Raw genomic sequence first — 6,000 nt, 5'->3', positions numbered from 1 at the left:
GATGGATCAGGGCAAAGATGTCAGTCGCCCTGAAGTTCATCTTCAGGAGGAGCTCCACGACCCTTGCTCTTGGCGGGCACGCTTCACTGCCCCTCCACCGAAGACGAACTACATTCCTCCTGGCCACCCCCTGCCCGGCTGTCGGGAGGGACCACGCTGTCTCCCCCTCCTTTTTATCTTGGAAGGCGGCCAGGCCATGCCTATCTAGCCAAAAGGCCAGGTCCACCTCTCTTCCCTCTACCTGGATCGTCCGTTCTCCCTTCTTGAGGGCCTCCAGGAAACGGCGTCGCAAGTCACCATCCCTGAGGTCCAGAGGTGAGGAAGCCCCCCGAGAAGACCCCGAGGCCCCGGCTACTACCCCCGCAAAACTCCGGGGACCAGCAGCCGGGGGGGCAGATGGACCAGCCCCACCCCCACTCCCCCCACTAGCAACAGACACACCAGCACTCGCTTCCTCCACCACAGACACATCCATACCGACAGTGACCCCACTTGCCCCACTCCCACTCACATGCACACTGGGGTCACAGTTATTTCTTTTCTCCACACACTTTCTGCCAGCAGGTTTTCCACCAGCATTACTACTGCTGCCACCTGCTGGCAGCACCTTCCCTGCCGGGGGGTTTTGGGAGCCTGGTGCTGCAGCTATTTTTGCCGGCGCCCCTGCCCCAGATAAGCCCGTGGGCACAGAGGACACCGGCAGGCAGGCACCACCTCCATTTTTAGCCACAACTGTGGCACCACTGCTCCCAGCAGCTGCCGGCGCTAAGCCCCGCCCCTTTTCGGGTGAAGCCACGCCCACTTGTGCTGGATTTACCCGCGAGGCCACGCCCCCCGCACCAGGCAGCACAGTGGGGGCCCCAGAGGCCACTCCCACCGGTGCCGTGGATGACAGGGAGGCCACGCCCCCCACACCAGGCAGCACGGTGGGGGCCCCGGAGGCCACTCCCACCGGTGCCGTGGGTGACAGGGAGGCCACGCCCCCCCGCACCAGGCAGCACAGTGGGGGCCCCAGAGGCCACTCCCACCGGTGCCGTGGATGACAGGGAGGCCACGCCCCCCACACCAGGCAGCACGGCGGGGGCCCCAGAGGCCACTCCCACCGGTGCCTTTGGTGACAGGGAGGCCACGCCCCCCGCACCAGGCAGCACGGTGGGGGCCCCAGAGGCCACTCCCACTGGCGCTGTGGACGGCTGGGAGGCCACACACCCCGAAGCCGGCCGCGCAGGGACCCCCGAAGCTGACCCGGAGCCGGGTCTACTCACAGGGGCCCCTGGACCAGCGGCACCAGCTCTCAGGGGCATAGCACCCCCTACCGTCACACCCGTTGCCACAAAAAGCCTGGCCACCCCAGCTCCGGTGGCCGGCCCCAGGCTAGGCCACTCCCCCTCGGCACCCAGCGGCGGTGGAGCCCCCCGCGCTGACCCATTACTGGGCCCCTGCGCAGGGGGCCCCGACCTCGCCACGGATTTTGCCAGGGGAGCAAGCCCCACCTTTCGTTTATGAGCCGGCTCTGCCGGAGCCGCAGGCCCCGCGCCCTTCACCTTACCAGGTCTCTGGGTCCCTGAAAGTGATCCAGATTTAGTGGATCCGTGCGTGAGGGACCCAGACACCCCAGCACACGCCGCCGGAGATGCGGCCCCGGCTGTCGGTGCACCGCCGGCAGCGCAGGAGGCAGCGGCGGATGTACACGCCGCCCCCCGCACGCCAGCAGGCGCACCAGGTGCCAGGCCAGACCCCCCTTTTACAGGGGATCCAGCCTGAGCACCTCCACTGATGACTCCCACCATCGGGCCGCCCTCCGCGCCATGCTCCATATCAGACACCTTGGACCCACTGCCTCCATTACCACAAACAGAGGCAGCGTTCTGCGTGCCATGGCCTATGTTCTCCCCGCTCCCTCGCTGTGGACCCACAACAGAGTCCAAGCCGGGGTGGGTAGCGGGTGCCGCACAACGGGACAGGGGGGCCCCAGAGAGGGGGACATACACAAATTTGTGCGCAACAGTTGTTTTTCTCTTTTTTTTTGCTTTTCTCTTCATCCCCCTCACGGGTGCCTCATCCTCGCAGATCTCATCCCCGAACGTAAGCTGACCAAAACGTATCGGGGACTCGATCTGCTGGATCTGCTGCATGATAAGGCAGCCCCCCTCACTGCTACTGCTCCCATCCTCCTCATCCTCCCCCTCGCTCCCGCTGCCCTCTGAAGGGCTAGAATCCGACGGGAGAGCCATCTGCTCAGGGGCTATCCCGCTATACGATGCCTGGAGATCACTTACCAGGCCACCAGGCGGCGGGTAGGGTGCGACCTCCTCCACGCATACCTCTTCTTCCTCCTCCTCCACCGCCTGGCCGGGGCCCTGCGACCCCTCCAGAGCCCCACCGGTCATGGCTCTGAACCGGCTATCATTCTGCAGCTTTTCCTTAAATGGTCCGCTGCCCGCCATGATGGTGTTCCTGCGGTCCTCCAGGTCCTGTATGGCCCGCTTGATCTTCCGGACCGCGGCGGATAGCTCAGGCTTCTTACTGCCAGAGGCCCTCACGGACCTCTCCTGAGCCACCCTCAACTCCCCCCAGAGGGAACTTAGCTTCTTTGTGGCGTCCTCATACTCGCAGAGGTGTGCATGTATACGGGAGGCATAGGTGACGGTTGCCTCCCTCGACGCCTTGGTACCCCAATCAGGGGGCACCGCTGCAGCACCTCCGCTCATACTCGACCCACCTCCGGAGGGAGGAGCCGCCGCGGTCATAGCCTCGGGGGTCCTCCGGGTCCTCATGCCGGACCCCTTGCTGTCTTGGCCAGATCTTGTTGCCTTAGCCGGCTTGGTGTTTCTCCCACCCCCCGCCAGCTTGGACCGGGAGGTGGGAGCCGGGGGCCCGGCCCCGGAGGCCAGTCCCACCACAAGCTTTCCTTCCTGGGAAGGGGGCAGACAAAAAGTCCCAGATGGAAAAAAAAACCTCCCTTCCCAGGAGCTCTCTCCAAACGCAGCCACACAGTCCAGGAAGCACACTGCACACAGCTCACTGCAGGCTCCACCTCCACCACTTCCTGAAACAAGCTGCAGCAGGCTGAACTGGAATGGAGCCTCTTGTGCTGCATGCACTGTAGTCTGCTATATACCCTGTCTGCCTGCCTCGCTCCTGCTGTCGCCACTGAATAGATGCAGCTGGATTAGTCCTCAGAAGGACTGTTATTTCAGATGGATATTATAGATATATGTTGTGGAATACCTATACTAACTCTAAACAAGCAAATCTCTCCCTGACGCAGCAGCACCTCTCCCTACTCTTCCTGATTCCGGGGTAGACTGTGACGAGCATGGCGGCGCCAGGTCTTATATACACCTGATGATGCTGTGCGGCCAACCACTGTAATGCCCACAACCAACATGGCTACGGCATTACAGTGCGTGGCAGGCAAACCCTGCATATTCATTAGCTCTCTAAAGAGCCCAAACATGCAGGGAGGAGACCCGAGCTCCCGCCCGCGCAACCCGGAAATACTCGTCGAGCGCCGAGCATCTCGAGCAGTGAGATGCTCAGACGAGTACCGAACAGTGGCGAGCGAGTGGCACTGATCACTAGTGGCCACATGACCTAATTGTCCCAACCTGGATTTTTCAAAATGTCTCTGCGATGGTTAATAGAGCAGATCTGTATTCATTCAGCTAGAACCGTGGTCCCCTAAGCTAACATCCTGTAGAGTCTTTCCTGGAACAGAGGCAGATCCCCCTTTTATAGTGCACAACTGTCCTTCAAGCCTTCATCCATGGGTTCGGGGGAAGGCCGGCTCCATACACGCACTGCTTTGCTCCGCACACCTCGTACACGCACGGCTCCGCTCCGTACACTTTGTACACGCTCGACTCCGCTCCGTACACGCACGGCTCCGCTCCGTACATCTCGTACACACGCGGCTCCGCTCCGTACACCTCGTACACACGCGGCTCCGCTCCGTACACCTCGTACACACGCGGCTCCGCTCCGTACACTTCGTACACGCGCGGCTCCGCTCCGTACACCTCGTACACGAGCGGCTCCGCTCCGTACACTTCGCACACGTACGGCTCCGCTCCGTACACCTCGTACACGCGCGGCTCCGCTCCGTACACCTCGTACACGCGCGGCTCTGCTCCGTACACCTCGTACACACAGCTCCGCTCCGTACACCTCGTACACATGCGGCTCTGCTACATCCACACTGTAAACCCCTCCTGACCCCACACATAAACTTCAGCTCATCCAGCACCATGACAACCAGCACAGCAGAGTCCTGCATCCACTGAGGCCCCTGATCATGTGACCCCTGACTCCTCCCTTCCTGTGACCTCATCACAGGTCCTGTGCACACAGAACAGCCATATATGTGGTGGCGGCTCTGCAGGTGGAGGTATGTGGAGATCCCCCATTACTGGGCGCAGGGGGCATTAACCCCTTCAGCAAGGAGATGCTTTTGGGGTCTTGTGTTGCCCCTTTAAAAGAATCATAAGGTTTTTGTTCTGTTTCCTGTAATAGATACATACGACCCAACTATGGAGACAGGAAGGGAGGAAACGTATTGTTCTCATAGTACAGGGCCCCTTTACTGGCCCCACAGTGTAATGCCCCCATTATGCCCCTTATGCAGGAGGTATGATGCCCCCCACAGTGTAATGCCCCCATTATGCCCCTTATGCAGGATGTATGATGCCCCCCACAGTGTAATGCCCCCATTATGCCCCTTATGCAGTATGTGTGATGCTCCCACAGTGTAATGCCCCCCATTATGCCCCTTATGCAGGATGTATGATGCCCCCACAGTGTAATGCCCCCATTATGCCCCTTATACAGTGTGTATGATGCCCCCCACACAGTGTAATGCCCCCATTATGCCCCTTATGCAGTGTGTATGATGTCCCCACACAGTGTAATGCCCCCATTATTCCCCTTATGCAGGATGTGTGATGCCCCCACACAGTGTAATGCCCCCATTATGCCCCTTATACAGTGTGTATGATGCCCCCCACACAGTGTAATGCCCCCATTATGCCCCTTATGCAGTGTGTATGATGTCCCCACACAGTGTAATGCCCCCATTATTCCCCTTATGCAGGATGTATGATGCCCCCACACAGTGTAATGTTCCCACAGTACTGCCTGAGGTTCTGCAGTTGGAATAATTCCTCTGGAAAATGGTTTTCCCTTTGCCTGCTCCCCTCCATGTATACCCTTGAGCATGTATACATGCATGTAGGGGAGCAGGCCTTACTATATATTGAGGATTTGTACAGTAGTATACCGCATGAGGGTGGTATCAGAGAAGTGAGACATTTTTTGAAATCAAGATTAATGTAGAATGTAAGCCTGCAAGGGCAGGGTCCTCTTCCCTCTGTATCAGTCTATCATTGTTCATTTGTTACTGTAAGTGATATCTGTATTTTGTATGTAACCCCTTCTCATGTACAGGACCATGGAATCAATGGTGCTATATAAATAAATAATAATAATAATTAATGAAGTGTAGTAGACATAATGACTTCATGGAGGGTCTTCTAAAATTCACTCTTACGCAAAACTTCTTTCTTTTTGACTAGAATTATTTTCACTAGCTCAGGGGTACTGTGATGGGGAGCCTCTGTGCCCCCTCGTGTGCAAACCTATTCCCGGGCTGGTGGGAGAAAACCACAATATTCAGGGATGATCAGAAGTGATGGCATCCATATATTGGGGTACAGTATAGATATATTGAAGACATTTCTATCATCTGGTCAGGGACCAGTGAACAATTTTTTAAATTTGTCAGGGAGCTCAATATCAATAGAGTGCGCCTAAAGGCGCCGTCACACTAAGCGAGATCGCTAGCGAGATCGCTGCTGAGTCACAAGTTTTGTGAGGCAACAGCGACCTCAGTAGCGATCTCGCTACATGTGACACGTAGCAGCGACCAGGCCCCTGCTGTGAGATCGCTGGTCGTGTCGGAATGGCCTGGACCTTTTTTTGATCGTTGAGGTCCCGCTGGGT

At 58.1% G+C, this 6,000-nt stretch overlaps 1 protein-coding gene across 1 annotated transcript in view; it reads left to right on the top strand.

Moving 5' to 3' along the window:
- Nucleotides 1-4,319: 4,319 nt before the first annotated feature.
- Nucleotides 4,320-6,000, top strand: part of LOC141270496 (uncharacterized) — a 462,326-nt gene continuing 460,645 nt past the window's right edge. Inside the window, exon 1 of the mRNA XM_073680500.1 lies at nucleotides 4,320-4,390. The gene's annotated coding sequence lies outside the window, so the exon portion shown is untranslated. The remainder of the gene's footprint in view (nucleotides 4,391-6,000) is intronic.

This window comes from Phyllobates terribilis, unplaced genomic scaffold (assembly GCF_046119375.1).
Source record: "Phyllobates terribilis strain yellow unplaced genomic scaffold, ASM4611937v1 Scaffold_5__5_contigs__length_657084704, whole genome shotgun sequence".
NCBI lineage: Eukaryota > Metazoa > Chordata > Amphibia > Anura > Dendrobatidae > Phyllobates > Phyllobates terribilis.
Note: the sequence above shows the minus strand (reverse complement) of the source record. Positions and strands in the feature narration are given on the sequence as shown.